Source organism: Podarcis tiliguerta, assembly GCF_965153285.1.
Source record: "Podarcis tiliguerta genome assembly, chromosome: W".
Lineage (NCBI taxonomy): Eukaryota > Metazoa > Chordata > Lepidosauria > Squamata > Lacertidae > Podarcis > Podarcis tiliguerta.
Genome location: NC_139552.1, coordinates 16,645,682 through 16,669,218, shown reverse-complemented (window position 1 = coordinate 16,669,218; position 23,537 = coordinate 16,645,682). Strand labels below are relative to the sequence as shown.

Sequence of the window (23,537 nt, the reverse complement as noted above, 5' to 3'; positions counted from 1 at the left end):
AGACCTTCGCAAAACTCTCCATGTCTCTGGAAGGAGAGTTGCTTCATGAACCCATCAGCTAGGTTCTTGCAGAGGGACAATACTTCGGCGCTACTAATCCCTCCTGAACGCTTTGGCACACATTCCGAAAGTGAATATCTAAGTGTTTCGTTCTGGCCTTAAACTGTCCAGACTCTGCCAAACGTAGGCATGGTTGATTGTCCTCGAAAACACGTATCGGTTGACAATCCACTCCACAGACTTCCTGCACTAAGCAAGCATAGAACTCTACTTCTCTGCACACCTCTGAAAGAGCACTGAACTCAGCCTCAGTGAATGAGAGCGCTATAAGACTCTGCTTCTTGGATCTCCATCCAACTACTGAGTTTCCAAACTTAACCACTAGGCCAGACACAGATTTGCGATCCTCAATGTTAGCCCAATCTGAGTCCACATAGCAGGTTAGTTTGACTTCTCCCTGTGCTGATAACCTAAGAAAAAGGTCTTTGGTCTCCTGCAAATATCTCAGAACTCTCTTGATGCCATTCCAGGCTTGCACACTAGGGTTTGAAGCTTCCCTGCTGAGCAGATTGACAGCAAAAGCTATATCAGGCCTGCTCCACTGGGACAAGTACAACAAACTCCCTAGGGCTGACTGAAACACTTCAGTATTTTCGAACGCAGCGCGTTCTCCTTGCTGGCTGTCTTTCACAAAACTGGTTTCCACAGGACTTCTCACTCCTGCACAATCACTCATCCTCATTTTCTGAAGCAGTTGCTCAATTTTACCTCTCTGACTGAGCAAGAAACTTCCATCTTGTGCACGTTCAACACTGACACCAAGGTAAGTTTTGACAGCACCAAGCTGTTTAAGCTTGAACCGTTTACCTAGCTCTTTGGCAAACTTTTCTGCCTGTCCATCTGTTGCCGAGAAGTATAAAATGTCGTCAACCCACAGCTGCAAGGTCTCTTGGGTTGTACCTGAACCTCTGAAATAGACACAACTATCAGCAACACTTCTTCTGAAACCTAACTCTTCCAAGGCTTCATTCAGGCACATGTTCCAGTTTCTGGCAGATTGGCGCAAACCGTAGATGGATTTGTGCAACCTCCACACAACACCCTGCCTCAAGTTCTCTCTTTTTTTTTTTTATAAATATTTTATTCGATTTTACATAAAAGACGACAAAGCAAAACAAAAGCAACGAACAATACACCAAAAACATACAGAACTACACAAACATAACATACTACAAACAACAGAAATAAAAACAATCTTATCTTCATATTGATCTTGCATTAACTTGTTTCTCTGACTTCCCCGAGTCTCCCTTCCCTGTATTCCAATTCATACAATTAAACAACAAATCCCTTCCCTCTGTCATATTTAACCTCCTTTCTGATTTGAATGTCTTAATATAGCTTATTCAATGCTTAGATCTTAAGATGTTGGGTCTTCTAATCTTTAAAGTTTTACTCCAATAACCTTATACATTCAGTCTGATGTTATTTTAACATTCATTAATCTTGTAGTGTTTCTGTAAATAGTCTTTAAATTTCTTCCAATCTTCCTCCACCGTCTCTTCTCCCTGGTCTCTGATTCTGCCAGTCATTTCTGCGGATTCCATATAGTCCATGACTTTCATCTGCCATTCCTCCAGCGTGGGTAATTCTTGTGTCTTCCAATACTTTGCAATAAGTATTCTTGCTGCTGTTGTGGCGTACATAAAAAATATCCTGTCTTTCATACGTACCTCTTGATTGACCATGCCCAGGAGAAAGGCCTCCGGTTTCTTCGGGAATGTGTATTTAAACACTTTCTTCAGTTCATTATAGATCATCTCCCAAAAGGTCTTAATCCTTGGGCATGTCCACCAAAGGTGAAAAAAGGTACCTTCAGTTTCTTTACATTTCCAACATTTGTTATCGGGCATATGATAAATTTTTGCCAGTTTGACTGGTGTTATGTACCATCTGTATATCATTTTCATAATATTTTCTCTTAAGGCATTACATGCCGTAAATTTTAACCCAGTGGTCCATAACCGTTCTCAGTCGGCTAGCATTATGTTGTGACCCACATCTTGTGCCCATTTAATCATTACTGATTTCACTTCCTCATCCTGTGTATTCCATTTCAGCAGCAGATTATACATTCTTGACAATATCTTTGTTTTGGGTTCTAGCAATTCTGTTTCCAATTTTGATTTTTCCACCTGGAAGCCAATTTTTCTATCCAATTTATATGCCTCCATTATCTGATGATAATGGAGCCAATCGCGGACTTTACTTTTTAATTTGTCAAAACTCTGCAGTTTCAATTTATCTCCATCTTGTTCTAGTATCTCCCAATATTTTGGCCAATTGGCCTCCATATTGAGTTTTTTGACTGCTTTTGCTTCCATCGGAGATAACCACTTTGGAGTCTTGTTTTCAAAGAAATCCTTATATCTAATCCATACAGTAAGCAATGCTTTCCTGACAATGTGAATCTTAAACATTCTGTGAACTTTAACCTTGTCATACCATAAGTAAGCATGCCACCCAAACGCATTATTGAATCCTTCTAAATCCAGTATATCTGTGTTTTCAAGAAGTAGCCATTCTTTCAGCCAGCAAAAAGCTGCTGCTTCATAGTAAAGTTTCAAGTCTGGCAGGGCAAAGCCTCCTCTTTCCTTTGCATCTGTTAATATTTTAAATTTTATTCTTGGCTTTTTGCCCTGCCAGACAAATCTGGATATATCTTTCTGCCACTTCTTGAAACAATCCATTTTATCAATAATCTGCAGTGTCTGGAACAAAAAATAACATTTTTGGCAATACATTCATCTTTATCACAGCAATACGACCTAACAATGAGAGTTTTAGATTAGACCATATATCTAGATTTTTTTTATCTCCATCCAACATTTTTTGTAGTTATCCTTATATAAATTCCCATTTTTTGAAGTCATAATAATTCCCAGATATTTCACTTTTTTCACCACTGTCAAACCTGTCTCATTCTGAAACCTTTCTTTCTCTTTTTCTGTTAGATTCTTTGTCAAAACCTTAGTTTTTGTTTTGTTGAGTTTAAAACCTGCTAATCGACCAAACTCTTGAATCAGTTCTAAAACCCTCTTCACACTGGACTCTGGCTCCTGCAATGTCAAAACCAAGTCATCTGCAAATGTTCTTAATTTAAATTGTTTGACTCCGACCTGTATCCCTCTTACCATCTGGTCCTTTCTAATCATATTCAGCAACACCTCCAGGACCGATATAAAAAGCAAAGGGGAAATAGGACAACCTTGTCGTGTTCCTTTTTCTATTCTGAACTCTTCAGTCAAAACATTGTTGACAATTAATTTTGCTTTTTGTTCAGAATAGATTGCACCTATACCATTTTCGAACTCTTGGCCTACCCCCATACTATGGAGATTCTTTTTCATAAAACCCCAAGAAATGTTATCAAAGGCTTTCTCCGCATCCACAAATACCAAAGCTGCTTTTGTGTTTATTCTTTCCTGTAAAAGTTCCAAAATGTCAATTATGTTCCTTACATTATCAGATAGGTGCCTTCCTGGGAGAAAGCCTGCTTGGTCCTTGTGACTCTCCTCCACTAAAACCCTCTTTAATCTTCTAGCCAAGATGTCAGCAAAAATTTTGTAATCCACATTAAGTAATGATATAGGCCGATAGTTCTTAAGTTGGTGTTTTTCCGATTCTGTCTTTGGTATGAGAGTCACAAAAGCTTCTTTCCACGTTTCTGGTGTCCTTTCCCCCTGTAATATATCATTACATATATCCTTCAAGGGTTGAATTAGCCAGTCTTTCATTGATTTATAATATCTTGCCGTCAACCCATCAGGTCCTGGGGACTTGCCAAGTTTCATATTTTGGATGGCGCTCTCTACCTCTTGTTCTGTTATCCTGCAGCTCAATTTAAATTTACTTTCTTGAGATATTTCCGGTAGCCCATTTTCTTTCAAAAATTCCTCCATATCTGCTTCCTTCTGTGGTTGTTGTGAATAAAGCTGTTTAAAGTATCTTTAAAAGGCACTCCTAATTTCCACTGGGTTCTGAATAATTCTTCCTTCCTCTTCTAAGTTTGTTATTGTATTCATTTTCTGTCTCTTCTTTATTTGCCATGCCAATAACTTTCCACATTTGTTTGCTGATTCAAAAGTTCTTTGTCTCATTTGTCTGACCTTCCATTCAATCTCTTGATTTATCATTTGCATATATTGTACTTGATATAACTTTATCTCTCTCAAGATTTGTTGTGATTTTGGATTTGATCTCAGTCTTTTTTCACCTTCCTTAATCTTTTCCAATATCTTTTCTCTTTTTTCCTGTTGTAATCTCTTCTTGAGTGCGTTCTGTTGTATCAAAAATCCTCTCATAACAGCTTTACTTGCGTCCCATACAGTTCTTTTTTCCACCGTAGTGTTTAAATTTATCTCAAAATAGTCTTTCAGAGTTTTCTGGGCCTTCTTGGTTATTTCCTCATCCCTAAACAGGGAGTCATTCATCCTCCATCTGAAAGAACCAGTTGGTTGTAAGTTCATTACCATCTTTACAGCATTATGGTCGGAGTAAGTCTTTGGGCAGATTTCTACTTTTTTTGTCTTTGGTGCCAGTCCTCTTGTGATCCAGATTTGGTCAATTCTTGTCCATGTCTTTTTGGCTTCAGAAAAGAAGGTTCCTTCTCTTCCTAAAGGATTTTTGGTTCTCCAGATATCCACCAAGTCCAGGTTATCAGTCAGTTCAAAAAAGGTTTTCGGTAGTCTCCCATCTTTGGTGACTACCTGCCGTTGTGCCTTGTCCATATTTGTAGAAACAACTCCATTCATATCTCCCATCAAGATCACATTGTACTCCAGATAGTCCATCAATGTCTCATGCAACTTTTTGAAAAATTCCGATTTTCCTTCGTTCGGTGCATATACGCCAACAATCAAATATTTCTGTCCATGGTGTTGAATTTCAATTGCCAAATATCTTCCTTGTTCATCTTTAAAAATTAATTTTGGTGCTAGGCTCTCTTTTGCATATATCACCACTCCTCTTTTTTTAACTTTGTCTGATGAAATAAACTCTTGACCTAATCTTTTATTAATTAGGATTTTTCTATGGAGCCTAGTTACATGTGTTTCCTGTAAACAAATCAAGTCCAATTGTTCTTTTTTTAGAATGTGAAAGATTGATTTTCTCTTAGAAACCACGTTTAGACCGTTGCAGTTCCAGCTTAATAGTTGCAGAGACATCTTGAAATTAGTCTGCTATGTTCCTCCAGTAGCTCCCAATGTGTCTTCTTTCTCTTCTGGTCCCGGTGGTGTCGTCTTGTCCAAATCCAAGATTGCTTTAGCTATATCTCTCCTTTTTCTCTCTTGTGTATCGGACGGGTCTTGGTCTTTAAAGGATTCCTTCTGTAAGTCCTCCTCGTAGTCCTTTAAAAATCTGTCTTTATCTTCCACTGATTTTATTTTTATTTTCCTTCCTTTTATACTAAACGAAAGCCCTTCAGAGAACTCCCACCTAAAGATGATGTTGTTCTTTCTCAGCTGTGTGACCAAGTCTCTGTAGCTAGATCTGAGGTCTAAGAGATGTTTGGGAATATCCCTGAACAGTTCCACTCTTGATTCTCCAACTTCCAAAGGCCTTTGGAAATGTAGTCCCAAAATTTTATCTCTCTCCTCTTTAGATCCAAAGGTGACCAAACAGTCTCTTGTCTTGATTCTTCTGCTTGTTTTGCCCAGTCAAAAAGCACTTACTATTTTAATTTCTTCTTTATCCAGATCCAGATTCCAGAAATCTGCAAATTCCTGTGCAAGAAATTCCTTAAGACCTTCTTTCTCAATTTCTGGCAAGGATCTGATCCTGAGATTCGTTTGTTTATCTTTTAATTCAAGCATGGAAAATCTTGTTCTATAGTCCTCAAGTTGCCTGTTGATCGGTGGTATTTTTTCTTCTGTGGCCTCTGCAGCTGCTTTTGCTTCTTCTGCAATTTTCCTTGTTTTTGATGATTCTTGCAATAATTGCTGAATTAAATCTGTATTTTGTTTAATACAAGCTGTATTTTGATCTATTTTAGAAGATGTCTCTGACACCTTTTTGTTTGTTTCTGCAACCTCCTCTGTCAATTTATTTAATGATTCTTGAATTTTTGCAAATCCTGTATTAAAAAGGTCCTCGGTTGAAGACATAGCTTTTGGTTTGGGTTGTACAGATGCACCTCCAATTGGGTCTGGTATAGAGGCTCTTCTTCCTGAGTAAAAGGTTTTCCCAGATCTTGTAGTCTTCTCCTGCAGCTGGTCTAGTTTTCCCTTATCACTTGCCATACCACACCAACTTATTTCAAGGTCACTCCCAGCTAAGGCTAGCTGTCAGACTTGAAGTCAAAACAGTGGAAAGTCCCCAGTCACTTTCCCAGCTGCAGCAAGCTGTCAGATTTTAAAGCCAAACAGTGGAAAGTTCCCAATTGCTTTCTGTTTCTTTGTGTCAGTCTTTGTAACAGTCCTTATGTCCACCAGGGGGATACAATAGCCCCTGGGAACAATGTCTCCCGTCTTCTCCTTCTCCTTCCCAGCAACTTTGCAGCTAATTCCTCCCAGTAACAAGACTTAAACAGTCACAGTTTTTAACAGTATAATCCAGTTTGCAGAGCTTAAAATCTCAGAGTCTCTCTCCGCAGTCCCTCCTTTACCCTGTATTTTCAGATTGACAGATCAGAGCCGGGCGCGCCGGGCGGTGTTTCCCCCACCGTCAGCTCTTTCTTATGCAGGCAATATAGTTTCCAGTCCTTCCCCCCCTTTTCCCTGCCACTTAGGGGGGGAGAAAATCCTTATCAAAACGCCAGATTCCGTTTCTTCAAAAGCACTTTTAAAGGTTTGGCACGCAAAAGTCTTTGTTTCCAGCTATATACAGAGCGGAAGGCTGACTTCCTGGTTAAACCTTACCGCTTCGGTTCTAATTTAGCTTGCTTTTTTAACTTTGCCAAATCCAAAAGTTCCTTAATTTGTTTCTTTTCCTTTTAAAATTTGTAATCCTCCTACTCACGGAAAGTTCTTTTATAATCCAATTTGTCCCAAGAAGAAGTTGAGCGCTCCTCCGATCACGGCTGTGCGACGTCTCTCCGAAAAAGAAGCGATTGACTCTCAGCACCGCGTTACCCCCTCCACACTCCGGAGCTCTTCCTGAGCCCCAGAAACGTTTTAGGGGATCGCTGTTGGTGCCCGCCGAGTCCCACGGACGTAGGCTTCCTCCGCCTACGTTTTCAGGGGTTCACAGCGTCGCCGTAGCGGTAGAACCCTGTTTTTTTCGGAGCTCCCCCTCCGGTGCTCAGCAGGGGGCCGCCATGATCGCTGGCGCTCAACCCGGAAGTCCCACCCTGCCTCAAGTTCTCAAACCCCGGAGGAGGGTTCATGTACAGCTCCTCCTGGAGATCTGAGTTTAGGTAGGCAACATCCACATCAAAGTGGTTTACCTTCCAGCCTCTCTGTGCCGCACAAGCTAAAAGCGTTCTCAGAGTCTCTGCTCGCGAAGTTGGCGAATACACCTCCGTGAAGTGTATTCCCTTCTTCTGAGAAAATCCATGTGCAACTAATCTGGCTTTATACTGTGTCTGTGGGTTTCAAACGGTAAACCCACCTGCAACCTACAGCCTGTTTGCCTGGTGGCAACTCTGTGAGTGAAAACACACCTAGATCTTTCATGGACTTCATCTCTATGTCCATTGCCTTGTGCCACTCAACTGCTTCTTCCTTAGGTAAACTCTGAATGTCCTCAAAGGAATCAGGTTCACATCTGGCTGAACCTACCCAGATACCTGAAGCCTCATACCGATCAGGAGGTCTCCTTGTCCTCGCTGATCTCCTCGGTGTGAATCTTGGTGACCCTGCTGCTTCTTCCTCAACCTCAGCATCTTCCCCCTCTGACCTGCTGCGCCTCTTGGGCCTAACAGCTGGCTCAACGGGTGAAGAAGGCTCACTCTTTTGCTCAAGCTTGACACTTGCCTGAGGAGGTGTTCTAGGTTCCCCCCTCTGAGGGATCCTGAGCTGTCGCTGCCTTGGACTCTGTTGCTCTGGACCTTGGTCCCCAGCAACCACTTCTTCTTCCTCCTCAACGTCTGAGTCATAGAACTGTTGCGAAATCACGTCTGGATTAGCGTGCAGACGCTCCCAACCAGCTTGCTCACAGAACTCAGCACTGTTACTTACAACCAATCTTGACTGGTCGCCACTTGGGTAAACAAACCTCCAGGCCTTTGAGCCAGGCTCATACCCTACAAAGATCATCCTCTTTGCCCTTGGCTCGCCTTTCTTGCGTAGAGCCTTTGGGATGAGCACCCAGGCCTCACAACCAAACACACGTAGGTAGTGAACCTTTGGCTTCTTCCCATGCAGTAAGAAATACGGTGTATTTCCCACACTAGAGTTGTACACTCTGTTCTGCGTATGCACCACATATTTCCAAGCTTCAGACCAAAACTTTTGGGGTAGCCCTGCGTCCCATAGGATCGCAGACACTGCTTCTTGCACCGTCCTGTTCTTTCTCTCTGCCACGCCATTCTGTTGCGGAGAGTAAGGAGCGGTGAGTCTGTGGCTAATCCCCTTCTCCCTAAAGAAATCCTGCAAAGCAGAACCAGTGAATTCTGAACCTCTATCACTTTGAAAACCACGAACTCTGGTGGAATAGGTTACCTCCACTGCTGTGATCCAATCCCTGATCACTTTAGCCGCCTCCGCTTTGGTTCTCAAAGCAAAGGTCCAAGAGTTTCATGAAAAATCATCAATCAAAAGCAGAGAGAACTTTGACTTTCCCAATGATTCAACCGACATGGGTCCACACAAATCTGCATGAATCAATTCAAAGGGTTGTGTGGTCTGTCTCTCTGACTTTGGATAGGAGCATGTCACAACCTTTGCCTGTTTACATGCATTGCAATCTAAAAACCTCTCACAACTTCGAAATTTGCACCCTTCAGTTAGACCTGGGGCTTTCCTGAGATAGTTCCACCCCATATGCGCAAAGCGCCGGTGCCAAACATGGGAACAACCACTGTGGGGCGCTACATTCACACATTGCCCCTTAGCATCTTCGGTGTCCTCTTCTTCTCCTGTGGAAAAAGACAGATTAACTGCAAACAAATTGTCTTTAGCTTGTACTGTATACACGTGTTCCCCATCCTTGTAGAATTCACACTTGGTACCTGCAAAAGAAATTTGGAACCCTTCTTTAAGCAAATCATGCACACTTAACAGACAATTAGTCAAACCAGGCACTGCAAAAGCTTTGACTTAAAAGCTTAAGAAAAGGACAGTAGAAAAAACCCATCTCGGTCAGTTTTTTCCGTGACCCGTCCGCAATCGTAACATATTTGTCAGTTTTTACTCTCCTGCAATCTCGCAACAAACCAGCAGAGGGCACGAGCGTGTTTGAGGCACCTGAGTCCACTATGACGGTCAAAGAGTTGTGTTGTTGACATTCCTGGGTCGCCATAGCAACAACCTTTTCGCTACCCCCCTCCTTGGGGCTTCTGTAGCTGATCTCTCTGGTTGTCACGGCAACAGACTCCCCCTGGCAGGAAGACTTGCCCACGACCTTCACAGCGTCCGTAGATGCAACTCTCTCAGTTGCCATGGAGACTGGACTTCTCTCGACGTTCCCACACAAGTCCACAGCTCTTATCTCTGCTTGCTCCAGGTGGCTGGCCTTGAAGCTTCTAGCTGCATTCAGCTTCTCACGGCAAGGCTTTAGGCGTAAACAACTCTTGGTAGCCTTTGGAGAAAGAGGCTTCTCTGAGCTTTTACTGCTCACTGCCCCCCCCCCACTTCTCCCAGCAGGGCTCCCAGGACGATTTCCTGCACCCCCTCTGGTGGGTCTAGGGCTACCAACTTTTGGCCTCTCTTCAGGCTCCTCACACAGCCACGTCTCAGCAGCCAAACAGCTCTCAGGCTCAGCATCAGCATCTCTAGCAGCATTGCAAGCAACAGTCTCTTCGCCCCCCCCCCCCTTGGGGGCTGCTCCCAGCTCCTCTCAGCTGGGTGACCGGCACCATCTTGTTCTGATGCAGCCACTTCTCGGCCCTTGCTTTCCACTCCTGCTCCACAAGCCTCTCGGAGTGCTAGCCAAGCTGCCTCTGGCGTCTGTGCATCCAGAACGATGGGCAACAGATGTGCACCCACATTTTCAGCTAGAAAAGCTAGTACACGCTGCTCTGCTTCTCTCTCAGCGTCTGTGCTCCCAGCTGCTTTCTGTGGTTGCTGTATTGCACCCCACAAATTTGCCCCAACTAGGGAAAGTTCTACGTGGAAGCACCATTCCAGCCACGTGCTGGTGGTAAGTCTCTGGCATGGCAAAGGCTCAAAGCCATGTTTGTCCCTCAGAGCCATTTCTACCCTTCTCAGTCCCTTCTGTTGGTTTCTACTCACTCAGAAACACCAAACTGGGCATCCTCCGGCTCTCTCTGACTTGCCTTTGTAGTCTCGGCAATCAATCTCAGCACACAGCTGCTTCAAAGCCCTTTTCCACACGCTCCGCGTTGACCCCATAACCTGTTATTTATTGAGTTCGATCTCTTCCAATAAATCTCCTCGGACAGATTTATTGTTTAATGGCTCCCGGCACACTTCCTCTGTGCGGGCCTCTGTAGGTCGTAAAATCATCAGCAGAATTAGCGCAGCGGCGCGTGTGATAAGGTAAGAATCCCGAGACGTCAGCTTCCGTTTCTTTAAAGTTCTTTATTGCTCCAAAATACATATATACACAGATCAGAACCCATCTGATTGTAACTGCATTTTCTTGCTCCCTTCTCCTGGAGCTTAGCAGTTCGACTAACTGCTTTCGTTTCCCCTGGAGCACAGATAGCATAGCAGGCTGTTTACGTCACATCCTGCCTGGTAAGCTCTTCCCCTCAGCTCCGAGGCACAGCAGATTAACTCTTTACTGCTCTCAACAAACCCCGCCCACAAGGCCTGGGTTGCTGTGCATAAGAGAAACCTGGTGGACAAGCAGCGGCAAGGACAGGCCCATCTGCTTCATCCAACCAAGTCTCTGTCACACATGCCAGGTCAAGTCCTTCATCCACGATCAAGTCGTGGATGACAGCCGTCTTGTGAATCCTTGACCTGGCATTGCACAGCAGCACCTTAAGGTCGTGTAGTTGATTCCACTGTCCTTCTGGTCAAGACCAGACCTGGAGGCAGGGATAGTCCTCAAACAACGACTAAACCTGCCTCCTCCACATAGTCTGGTCTTAGCATAGCTCCTCCTCCTACCCATGATCACTGAGATCGGTTGTCCCAGTGCATCCCCCCCTGTGGAACATGCCCCAGCCATTCTGTTGGCTGGGGCCCACTCCCAGGCAGCCCTGATCCTGTCCCTTAAAAACAAAACACAAACTATACAACAAACAACAAAAACAGAAAAGTTATACTAAATAGATGGATTTTGTCAGGGGACTGATTTGTAAATCTGGGGACTGTCCCTGGGAAATGCGGACGCCTGGTAACCTAAATTTGGGAGCTGAACTAAATTGGGGGGTGGGGGTGAATCTTTGCACCCTGGTGGCACATATGCTAAAGACCTCTCTGATGTTTGTAATATATAAAAAATAAAAATAACATGTGCAGTAGCACATTAGAGACCAACTAAGTTTGTCACGGCTACTTACCTGAATCTGATGTTTGCAGTTATTTTAACTGCACATCAGGAACCGTGGCTGCTTGGCCGGGAGCACAGCACTCTTTCCTAAGCCTCTGCGACCATATACCGTATTTTTCGCTCTATAACACACACCCGACCATAACACACACGTAGTTTTTAGAGGAGGAAAACAAGAAAAAAAAATATTATAAACGAAACAGTGGATGTATGATTTTTGTGGTTCATGCTGTGGCCACAGACCTGTGATCTGACAGTGAGTTTGGAGTAGCCCAATGCAAAAATTCTGAGGATCCATGTGGATCCATGCTTTTTAACCACGTTTTTGCACCACTGCGGCCCCAGGCAACAGTGGGTGCGTGATTTTTTTGGTGCAAGATGTAGCCATGGACATGCTATGTGATCTGATGGTGAATTTGGGGTGACCCAGTGCAAAAATCCTGAGGATCCATGTGGATCTGTGCTTTGTAACCACATTTTAAGTGGGGAGGGAAGGAAAAGCACTCAAGGGACAAGGAGCACGCGTGGGGTGTGTGGAGAAGGATTCTGCTAATAATGCAGGAGAGGGGTATAAGGGGAGAAGGCTCCTCTCCTCTCCCACTTTGCTCCTTTAAAGCAAGCAGGCTCCGCTTTTCTTCCTCCTCCCCGCTCATCCCCAGCTTAGCGAGCTGAAAAACTTTGTTGCTATGTAGCAAGCTGAGTGGGGAGGAGAGAGGGACAGAGAGCCTGCTTGCTTTAAAGGAACCAACCGGACAGGAACCGGCTCCTCTCCTCTCCCACTTTGCTCCTTTAAAGAAGCAGGCTCTCTGTCCCTCTCTCCTCCCCACTCAGCGGCTCTTCTCCCGCTTTGCTGTTTCAAAGCGAGCCACGGAGGAGGGAAGGAAGGGGAACCATGGATCCTCTGCTCACGACTGCAGCAGATCCCCCCCGCCACCCGTAGGCATTCTCTCCATAACACGCACAGACATTTCCCCTTACTTTCTAGGAGGAAAAAAGTGAGTGTTATGGTGCAAAAAATACGCTAAATCACATTTTATTTTTACGCTGTTCGTTTGGCTGGTTTACTACACAGGCTGGGCAGGGCGCCAGGGGCAGAGGTTTTCCGAAAGGTCTCCATTATGTTGCAGTGAACAGGCAGCCCTCGCCAACTGGGGGCCCTGACACTGCCTGGTCCTTTTATGGACCTCGGTTGTCTCATTCGGGACCCCTAAACATATTTTTATTACATCTCTCCATTGTTCAGGGGCAGGGTTTTTTCTTTTTTCCTTCCCCCCTTTTCTAGATTACCTGTAACTTTTATTTGTTTCTCACATTACTACATTGATCCATTAAAAAAACAACACATTTTACCATTTTTTGCTGTACTTTCTATATATATGTATCCAAATATCCTTATGCAATTTCACCCTTAGTGTCCATACAACCTCCCTTCACAATAAGGGGGGCATCTTATACACGGATACATCTCTCCCCCCCCCCCATTTTCTTATATCTGAGTCCCCCAAAATAGGCGGCCGTCTTATACATGGGGGTGTCTTATAGACAGAAAAATACAGTACTTTCAATATTAGCCCATAGAATCTTGTACCTCTTTTTATTGTAACTTTGTGGATTTCAGTCTAAACATATCAATAAATTTCTTTCGGAACATTCTTTTCCCATAGATTCATCTACACATTCTCATTATTTTTTAAGTTTCGGTTAGAATGTAATCTGATTGCTGCCGTCATTTGGAACAATTCAATGAATTCACAAAATTCTATTTGCCCTTCTGCCACTGAAGGGACTTTATCTCCCTTCCAGTTTTTTGCTACAAAAAGCCTTGTTGTTGTTTAGTCGTTTAGTCGTGTCCGACTCTTCATGACCCCATGGACCAGAGCACGCCAGGCACTCCTGTCTTCCACCGCCTCCCACAGTTTGGTCAGGGTCATGTTTGTAGCTTCGAGAACACTGTCCAACCATCTCGTCCACTGTCGTCCCCTTCTCCTTGTGCCCTCCATCCTTCCCAACATCAGGGTCTTTTCCAGGGAGTCAAGTCTTCTCATGAGGTGGCCAAAGTATTGGAGCCTCAACTTCACGATCTGTCCTTCCAGTGAGCACTCAGGGCTGATTTCCTTAAGAATGGATACGTTTGATCTTCTTGCAGTCCATGGGACTCTCAAGAGTCTCCTCCAGCACCATAATTCAAAAGCATCCATTCTTCGGCGATCAGCCTTCTTGATAGTCCAGCTCTCACTTCCACACATCATACATCACTACTGGGAAAACCAGTATACGGACCTTTGTTGGCAAGGTGATGTCTCTGCTTTTTAAGATGCTGTCTAGGTTTGCCATCGCCTTTCTCCCAAGGAGCAGGCGTCTTTTAATTTTGTGACTGCTGTCACCATCTGCAGTGATCATGGAGCCCAAAAAAGTAAAATCTCTCACTGCCCCCATTTCTTCCCCTTCTATTTGCCAGGAGGTGATGGGACCAGTGGCCATGATCTTCGCTTTTTTGATGTTGAGCTTCAGACCATATTTTGCGCTCTCCTCTTTCACCCTCATTAAAAGGTTCTTTAATTCCTCCTCACTTTCTGCCATCAAGGTTGTGTCATCTGCATATCTGAGGTTGTTGATATTTCTTCCGGCGATCTTAATTCCGGCTTGGGATTCATCCAGCCCAGCCTTTTGCATGATGAATTCTGCATATAAGTTAAATAAGCAGGGAGACAATATACAGCCTTGCCGTACTCCTTTCCCAATTTTGAACCAATCAGTTGTTCCATATCCAGTCCTAACTGTAGCTTCTTGTCCCAAATAGAAATTTCTCAGGAGACAGATGAGGTGATCAGGCACTCCCATTTCTTTAAGAACTTGCCATAGTTTGCTGTGGTTGACGCAGTCAAAGGCTTTTGCATAGTCAATGAAGCAGAAGTAGATGTCTTTCTGGAATTCTCTAACTTTCTCCATAATCCAGCGCATGTTTGCAATTTGGTCTCTGGTTCCTCTGCCTCTTCTAAATCCAGCTTGCACTTCTGGGAGTTCTCGGTCCACATACTGTTTAAGCCTGCCCTGTAGAATTTTAAGCATAACCTTGCTAGCGTGTGAAATGAGTGCAATTGTGCGGTAGTTGGAGCATTCTTTGGCACTGCCCTTCTTTGGGATTGGGATGTAGACTGATCTTCTCCAATCCTCTGGCCAGTGCTGAGTTTTCCAAATTTGCTGGCATATTGAGTGTAGCACCTTGACAGCATCATCGTTTAAAATTTTAAATAGTTCAGCTGGAATATCATCACTTCCACTGGCCTTGTTATTAGCAGTGCTTTCTAAGGCCCATTTGACTTCACTCTCCAGGATGTCTGGCTCATGGTCAGCAACCACACTACCTGGGGTGTACGAGACATCCATATCTTTCTGGTATAATTCCTCTGTGTATTCTTGCCACCTCTTCTTGATGTCTTCTGCTTCTGTTAGGTCCTTACCACTTTTGTTCTTTATTATGGTAATCTTTGTACGAAATGTTCCTTTCATATCTCCAATTTTCTTGAACAGATCTCTGGTTTTTCCCATTCTCTTGTTTTCCTCTATTTCTTTGCATTGCTCGTTTAAGAAGGCCTTCTTGTCCCTCCTTGCTATTTTTTGGAAATCTGCATTCAGTTTCCTGTATCTTTTTGTATCTCCCTCGCATTTTGCTTGCCTTCTTTCCCCTGCTATTTGTAAGGCCTTGTTGGACAGCCACTTTGCTTTCTTGCATTTCCTTTTCACTGGGATGGTTTTCGTTGCTGCCTCCTGTATAATGTTGCGAGCCTCCATCCATAGTTCTTCAGGCACTCTGTTCAGCAAAGCGTGTTCTCACTAAGGGAGAGCACGTGTTGCGGCTGGGACCAGACAAGCACCATGTAATGGCCAGGCACAATTGAAGGAAGGGGCCTGGCGTGGATTGGTTGTGTTGTTGCTGGGGCAATTTGTATGTTGCCAATATGGGGGTGGGATCAGAGGATATTTAAGTCTGGCCCACAGCAAGCTGCTTTCTCTTTCGCTGTGGGCATCGGATCGAACACAGCTAAGGACTGGTTGTATAAAAACATTTTCTCTCCCCATTTTCTCCTTTTATTTTCCTTGCCTCTTCGTCTCTTGAGTTCTTTTCCTCAATCCCCCCCCCTGTTATTTTATTTGTTTGTTTGTCCCTGGTCACCTATAGCCTCCCACACCTTCCCGGGGCTTCGGGCCCTGCAGGCCCCTGGCCGCAGCCGGCTGGCGTGCGGCCCGTTCTTTGCTGCAGCAGGCCTTGGGGGGTGAATTTGGTGGGGTCTAGGGACCGTTTATCTAATTTTATTTGTTTTTTCCTTATTTCCTTCCTTCCCTCCCCCCCCCTTTTGCTTACCGAGGCCTGTAGAAGGCCGGGGGAGGCATCCACGGTCCCTGCGCTGCCTTTGCCGGTGGCGGCTTCCCCCCGAGCGCGGCGGCCTGCCCCGGACGGCCGAGTCAGGCCTGAGCTGGGCGTGGCGCCACGCAGCGGTTTTTTGGGCCTAATAGGCCTTGAATTGGGTGGCAGTTTTTCCTCCTCCCCTGCTGCTTCGCTTGAAAGGTTGTGGAGCTGGTGGGGGGACTGTAGGGCGGATCAGAGCCGGGCCATAGGCTTTTGCGACCCCCGCCCCTCCCTGCGCGCTTGCTGTTGGCGCGCACGTCTTTTCGGGCCGTTTTTTCGGCCGTGGTGGGCGCTGCGCGGATGCTGCTGTGTGTGGCCGCGTTAGGCCGCGTCCAGCGGTTTGGGGCTGATTGAGGCCTACTTTCGGCCTAATTTGGGCCTCGTGAGGCCTTGCCTGGGTTGGGGTGGTGAAGAGCCTCCATTTTGTGAGTTTTGGCGGGAGCGCCATTTTGTATTGCCTTATTTTGTGTGCTGGCCTCTAGTGGCCATTTACTGTAGGCGCAGCCTATTTAATTGGTGAACTACTGATTGCGCCACCTGCTGGTGAGAGGCATAATTGTCCCTGTTTGGAATTGAGTGGATCCTTGCTGATTTTAGCTGTTTCTTGCTAGAATAAGTGAACATCAATATTGGTTGCTGGTACTAATTTACTCTTTTGTTTTACTAGTAGTAGGTATGGCTCCAAAGAAGAAGGCGGCAAAGAGGCCTGGACCCGCTTCTTCAGGAAAGCGGCCCATAAAAGGCCCGTCGCAGGCCTTGCGTTCCCCTGAGCCAAGCCAATCGTTGAAGCGCCTCCAGTCTATGGTCACTGGTTTGGCTGGCGACCCAGTGGCATTGGCGCGTGTGGAGGCCGAGATGGACGGGTTGCTCCAACATTGCTCAACTCCGACGACTTCTTCTACGAGCCTAGCTCCCCACGCTGGTGCATCTCCCCCGGTGTCCTCATCTAGCGACGATGAGGGGGAGAATTTGTCGGCTGGGGGTTTCCCTCTCAATGTTCAATTGGCCCAGCCCGCAGTCTCACCCGTGTCCCAGACTGCTGCCCCACGGGCGCGTGGCAGCCCCAAGGGCGCAACTGGGCGAAGGGCATCTGCCCGCATCCGGGCGGTAAGGGGTTCAGCGGTGCAGTCTTCAACAGTGGTGAGGTCAGTTCCCGGTCCTTCACAAGCCGTCTCTTTTCAGTCAGTTTCAGGAAATGTTCAGCAAGGTGATGTTTCGGAGTCTTCAGTGGAGGACAGCCTCCCCCACCTCCGAAGCCCTCTTCCGGCGGGCACCGTCTCCGCAAAAAGAGTTCCAAGAGGCGTGCCAAGAGGAGACGGAGGGACACATCATCCTCTTCAGCAGGTACTTCTTCCCAAAGTTCCAGTAGTGATGAGGAAACTTCGCTTAAGCTTTACTGGGGCTTTGGCGAGGCCTCGGGGCTCCCAAGGTGGGCTTGGGAGAGGAGAGCAAACTCCCACAGGGCAAAGTACAGGGCAGTGCAGGACTGTCAGGATGGGGTGTTAGTGCCCGATGTCAAAGTTTCCACCAATTCAGCTAGGGACCTTATTTCCGGTGCCCACTTGCCCACCAAATTGCGGTCCAGGATTTTGGACGGCCGTTATATTGATATTTTTAGCCTGGTTCCCCCTTTGGATGGGCAGGACTCGCAGGATAGGGGTTCGACTTCCTCTAGGAAGCGGACGGTCGTGGCAAAAATAGACAGGACTTTTGATCGCTGGCTGGATGGCTTCCAGGTTTTTGCTGGAGTGGTGGCAGCGGCTTATCCCAGGAGATCGATGCAATTATGGGTGTACCTGTCTATAGTCCGTTCAGCTTTTACGATGGGTGGAGAATCCGCTGCGATTTCCTATGATGAGAACTTTAGACACAGGGTGGCCAAGATCCCTACGGCCCGCTGGGACCGGAAGGACTTGGATGTGTGGACCACCTATGTGGCTCCGCGTATTGACAAGAAAGTCACTGATCCACTGAAACCTAAGACTGTTCCAGTGAAGGCGGGTCGCAAGCTAGTTTGCTGGGACTTTAACAAAGGAACCTGCCAGCGTCAATTCTGCAGATACTCACATGTGTGTGAGAAGTGTGCAGGGAGCCATCCAGCATCTACTTGCCCGGGGGTCCGACGGCCCTTTCGAAAAGGGGGGGGGGCGCTTAGCAGCCCTCAAAAGCCGCTCCCCAGGCCCCAGCTGCCAGAGCGGGAAAGTAGTGCACTTTCTTCCCTAGCCCATACCCCGGTGCGGCTACAGCCGTTGCTCGCGTTGTTGCAGTTGTACCCACTCCAGGAGGCAGCGTCTTATTTGTGCAATGGGTTTTCTTTTGGCTTCCGAATCCCGGTGGTGGCATCCCCTGTGGCCAGGAATCCTTCAAACCAGAAGTCCGTGAAAGATATGCCAGAGGTGGCACGCAGGAAAATTGGGAAGGAACTGGCTTTACGTCGTATGGCCGGCCCTTTCGCTGTTCCCCCCTTTCCCAATTTGCATATTTCACCCTTAGGTATTGTCCCTAAAAAAGCACCGGGTGAATTTCGCCTAATTCATAACCTTTCTCATCCTAGGGGCACATCAGTAAATGATGTTATTCCCCCGGAGCTTTGTTCGGTGAAGTATGCCTCGCTTGATCAGGCAATCAAGATGATAAGGAAATTTGGGCCAGGTGCCCTGTTGGCAAAATGTGACATTGAGTCCGCATTTCGGCTGCTTCCAATTCATCCTGATGACTTCTGGTTGCTGGGTTTTCAGTTTGACGGGGGATTTTACTTCGATAAGGCTATGCCCATGGGCTGTTCGGTGGCCTGTGCGGCCTTTGAGTGTTTTAGTTCATTCCTGGACTGGGCTTTGCGCAAAAGAACTGGCTTGGGCGGAGTCACGCATTATTTGGATGATTTTCTATTGGCCTCTGCAGGGGATACGGGGGACTGCGTGGCGCTATTGCAGGCCTTCGCCACTTTAACTGAGGAATTGGGAGTGCCGTTGGCTGCAGAGAAAACTGAGGGTCCTTCTACGCAGCTGACTTACCTGGGGATTTTGTTGGATACGGTGGCGCAAACTTCCAGTTTGCCTGCGGATAAGATAATTACGCTAAAGGGAGTTATCGCAGAGCTCCTTCCTTTAAAAAAGGTTACTTTAAGACAGCTGCAGTCACTGCTGGGTCATCTGAACTTTGCTTGCAGGGTGATCGCCCCGGGGCGACCATTTTGCTCTCGTTTGGCCAGACTTATGTCAGGCTTGAGAGCCCCACGGCATAGGGTGCGCCTGTCCTGCCAGGTGCGGGCTGATCTGCGTATTTGGCTGGAATTCCTGGAAGATTACAACGGGGTGTCTCTGTGGCAGGACACTTTGAACCTCCACAATGATTTCCAGGTGCACTCTGATGCTGCGGGATCCTTGGGGTTTGGCCTGTTCTGGGATGGTAGGTGGTGCGCAGAACGTTGGCCTTCTGCTTGGCGTGGGACGGCTATCACTCGGGACCTAACCTTTCTTGATTTTTTTCCCATTGTAGTGGCCGTCCATTTGTGGGTCGAGCATTCCAGGGACCTGCGAGTATGTTTCTGGTCCGATAACCAGGCGGTGGTAAACGTGCTAGCCAAACAGTCTTCACGTTCACCGAGGGTATCTGCCCTGTTGAGGGTTTTCGTTTTGCATTGCTTGCGTTTTAACATTGTATTTTCTGCTCGTTTTGTGCCTGGAGTGTCTAACGAGATTGCTGATGCTCTGTCCCGTTTTCAGATGCAGCGATTCAGGTCCCTGGCGCCAGTGGCTCGAGACCGTCCGGAATTTTCCCCGGATCATCTCTGGAACCTTGGCAGCACTTAGTTTTACAGGGAGTAGCTGCATCTATTGCCCCCTCCACATTGTGGTCTTACGAAAAGGCCTGGACTGATTTTTTGCATTTCAGTGGGCAGTCACTGGCAGGGGAAGTACGAGCACCTCATTCTACCGCTCAAGTGCTCCGGTATTTGGCCCATCTGTTTCAGATGCGTTGGGCGGCCAGGACCCTGAGATTGCATTCAGCAGCAATTTCCTTCTTTAGCAAGGCTTATTTTAACACGGACCCATGTGGGAGGTTTGTGGTGCGAAAGGCACTTGAGGGTTGGGGGCGGCTTCATCCGTCCAGACCTACTGCCAGGAAGCCTATCACGTTTGAATTGTTGACCAAGATGCGAAGTAAACTGAGGGGCATCTGCTGGTCCAGGTTCGAGGCGCGGTTATTTTCCGCAGCATTTTCCCTACCCTTCTTTGGGGCCCTGAGAGTTGGGGAAGTAGTGCTGGAGCCCAAACGTGACGGAGGTTCTAAGGGATTGTTACTGCAGGACGTGAGCTTGTCTCAGTCCGAACTCCGGGTCATGGTCAGGAGCTCCAAAACCGATCAATTGGGAAGGGGAGCGGTCATTCGCCTCCCGGCGACTGGGGTAGGCGGCCCTTGCCCAGTTAAGGATCTCAGGAGATATTTGGCCTTGCGACCTCCAGGAGAGGGCCCTTTGTTCGTGCACACAGATGGGCTTCCTTTGGGGAGCCACCAGTTTACCGGGGTGCTGCGCAAAGTTATTGCTGCATGTGGCCTTGCGGCCTCTGAGTTTGCTCCACATTCCTTCAGGATTGGGGCTGCAACAACAGCTGCACATTGGGGTCTGTCGGTAAAGAGGATCAAAGACCTGGGGCGTTGGAAGTCGGACGCATATAGAGGTTATGTGCGAAAATGATGTTCATTTCGTGTACTTACGCCTCTGTTTTACCCTAGGTCTTGCCACTATTCGCTTCTGGATAGTGGGGCACAGTATTGTGCATTGGGCTGCTTGCAGAGCACGTCAATCCGGACTGGGAGATGGTCTTGGCCTTCCGCAGCACGTGCAGGTGTCCTGGTTCTCCAGAAGGGGGATGCTGTGGAAGGAACTCTTACCGCTTATGCAGAGGCGTGTTCTCCTGGATGGCCCCCCTACGGCGATTGTGGTGCAGCTTGGGGAAACGATATGGTTTCCTCTTCTTGTTATGTTTTACGTGCTGTTATTTTGCAGGACCTGAAGGAATTGGCGGCCATGGTGCCCAATACTAAGCTGATTTGGTCACAGCTGCTTCAGCGTCGCATATGGCGGGGTAGCCCATGTCCAACTGCCACCGAACGGGTTAGGAAGCGTATTAATTCGGCGTTGAGCAAGCTGGTGGTTGATCTGGGTGGGTTCGTGATTCCCCACCCAGCTATTGCTGCTAAAGCCGCTGAATTCTACAGGACGGATGGGGTTCATCTTTCCTTGGTGGGGAATGATGTCTGGCTGCAGTCGGTGGTGGCTAAGTTGAGAGTGTGCTTATGTGTGTGAGTGGTTGGTGGCGAGCATAAGGGCTCGAATGGCGGTTAGGCATTGGTTTAAATTGGTTGGTGGAGGGGTATGGATTGGCTGTGCCTGCCCCTCCAGAGCTGCTGCTGCACGGGAATTCCGTTAAAGGAATTCAGGGGCTTACCATCCTTTCGTCCAAACCCCTGGAATCGGGTTTGGGCCGCGTATGCCCCTAGGAGCATGCGAGGAGAAGCTGAGGGTCTGTGTCGCAGCTCCAGTTATCCCTGATCTTGTTCCTCCGCACTGTCTTCCGCTGGAATCCGGAAGTCAGTGCTGTCCCCAAAGGCGGCGGGGGGGGGGGGGGAGCTAGTCTTAACCAATGCGTAAGCAGCCACTCACAATTTGTATGTTGAATAAAGTTGTGGCCAAAATTATGCCAAAAACCTTAAACAAAAATTAATGTGTGATGTGTGAGTTATTGGGCTAGGGGTGTTTGGGGGATCTCAGCACGCAAATCTAAATCCTTAAACCTGTTCCTCACTTCCACTGTGTATTCATAAGGGATTTGACTTAGATTGTATCTTACCGGCCCAGTGGTTTTTCCTACTTTCTTCATTTTAAGCTTGAATTTTGCTATAAGAAGCTGATGATCTGAGCCACAGTCAGCTCCAGGTCTTGTTTTTGCTGACTGTATAGAGCTTCTCCATCTTTGGCTGCAGAGAATATAATCAATCTGATTTCGATGCTGCCCATCTGGTGATGTCCATGTGTAGAGTCGTCTCTTGTGTTGTTGGAAAAGAGTGTTTGTGATGACCAGCTTGTTCTCTTGGCAGAACTCTATTAGCCTTTGGCCTGCTTTGTTTTGAATTCCAAGGCCAAACTTGCCAGTTGTTCCTTTTATCTCTTGACTCCCTACTTTAACAGTCCAATCCCCTATAATGAGAAGAACATCCTTCTTTGGTGTCATTTCTATAAGGTGTTGTAAGTTTTCATAGAATTGGTCAATTTCAGTTTCTTCAGCACCAGTAGTTGATGTACTTGTACTTGTCCTCCGCTCTTCCTCAGTAGCATGTTGGATGCCTTCCGACCTGAGGGGCTCATCTTCCAGCGTCTTAATTTTTATATGCCTGTTGTCTTTGTCCGTGGAGTTTTCTTGGGAGGGATACTGGAATGGCTTGCCGGTTCCTGCTCCAGGTGGATCACGTTTGGTCAATACTCTCCACTATGACCTGTCCATCTTGGGTGGCCCTCCACGGCATAGCTCATAGCTTCTCTGAGTTATTCAAGCCCCTTCGCCATGGCAAGGCAGTAATCCATGAAGGGGACCAAAAGCCTGGCAGCATATAAAAGGCTTTCCCCCCTCGTTGTTAGGGATGTCCTTTGTCCCTATTCCTAGAAGAAAGGCTTTTGGGCCAGACAATCCATTTAGACAGATGGGAAAAGTTATGGAAAACCAATATAAACTTTACAGCCTGCTATCTGATTAAGGAGAATATAATGAAGATGTTCTATTGTTGGTACCCCAGTAAAATTATCAAAGATGTACAAAAAACACTCAAATCTCTGCTGGAGATGTAAAACAGAGGTGGGGACAATGTACCACATGTGGTGGGGGTGTAAGGTGGTTAAACACTTTTGAATTGTGATACGTGAAGAGCTCAAAAATATGCTTAGGAGTTCAATTTCTAAAAAGCCAAAAGCATTTTTGCTGGGCTTAATATCTAGTGAAAAGGCATATATTCCTTTATGCAACAGCAGCGGCCAGAATATTAGTGGCAAAAAACAGACAAAATTCCAGAATTACTAGAATGGTGAGCTAAAATTTGTGAATTTGCAGAGATGGCAAAGTTAACAGCATCAATTAGAGGCTATTCTAATCAGAAAAATTATAAAGAGTGGGAATGCGTACATATAAACAGCTGTTAATGCAACAACAAAAACAACAACAGTATGTAAAGAAGATCGCACATGGGTGAAGGGAAGCAATGGGTTTAGGGGGAGGGAGGTGAGGGCATTAATTGAAAAATTGTTAAAGATATATATGGGACGTAAGAGATTAAGGATAAGGAACCAAAAGGAGACAGAAATTAACGAATAGTAAAATAACGGAATCTGAGAAGAATCAGTACAAACGAAAATATGAGACTCATGGTTTTGTTATATACTGTTTTGTCTTGGATGTGAAGTCTTCTGTTGTAAGAATTGTACATAAAATGAATAAAGAAGTGTAACCCC

The 23,537-nt window shown here is 46.4% G+C and overlaps 1 protein-coding gene across 2 annotated transcripts in view; it reads right to left on the bottom strand.

The window, feature by feature from the left end:
• LOC310668850 (four and a half LIM domains protein 1-like) overlaps nt 1-23,537 on the bottom strand; it is a 217,032-nt gene that overhangs the window by 73,577 nt on the left and 119,918 nt on the right. Inside the window, exon 1 of one of the 2 annotated variants that reach the window (XM_083422204.1) lies at nt 11,636-11,656. The exons of the other annotated variant lie outside the window; for it this stretch is intronic. The gene's annotated coding sequence lies outside the window, so the exon portion shown is untranslated. Of the gene's footprint in view, nt 1-11,635; nt 11,657-23,537 lie in introns of those variants that run through there. 2 annotated transcript variants of the gene reach the window in all.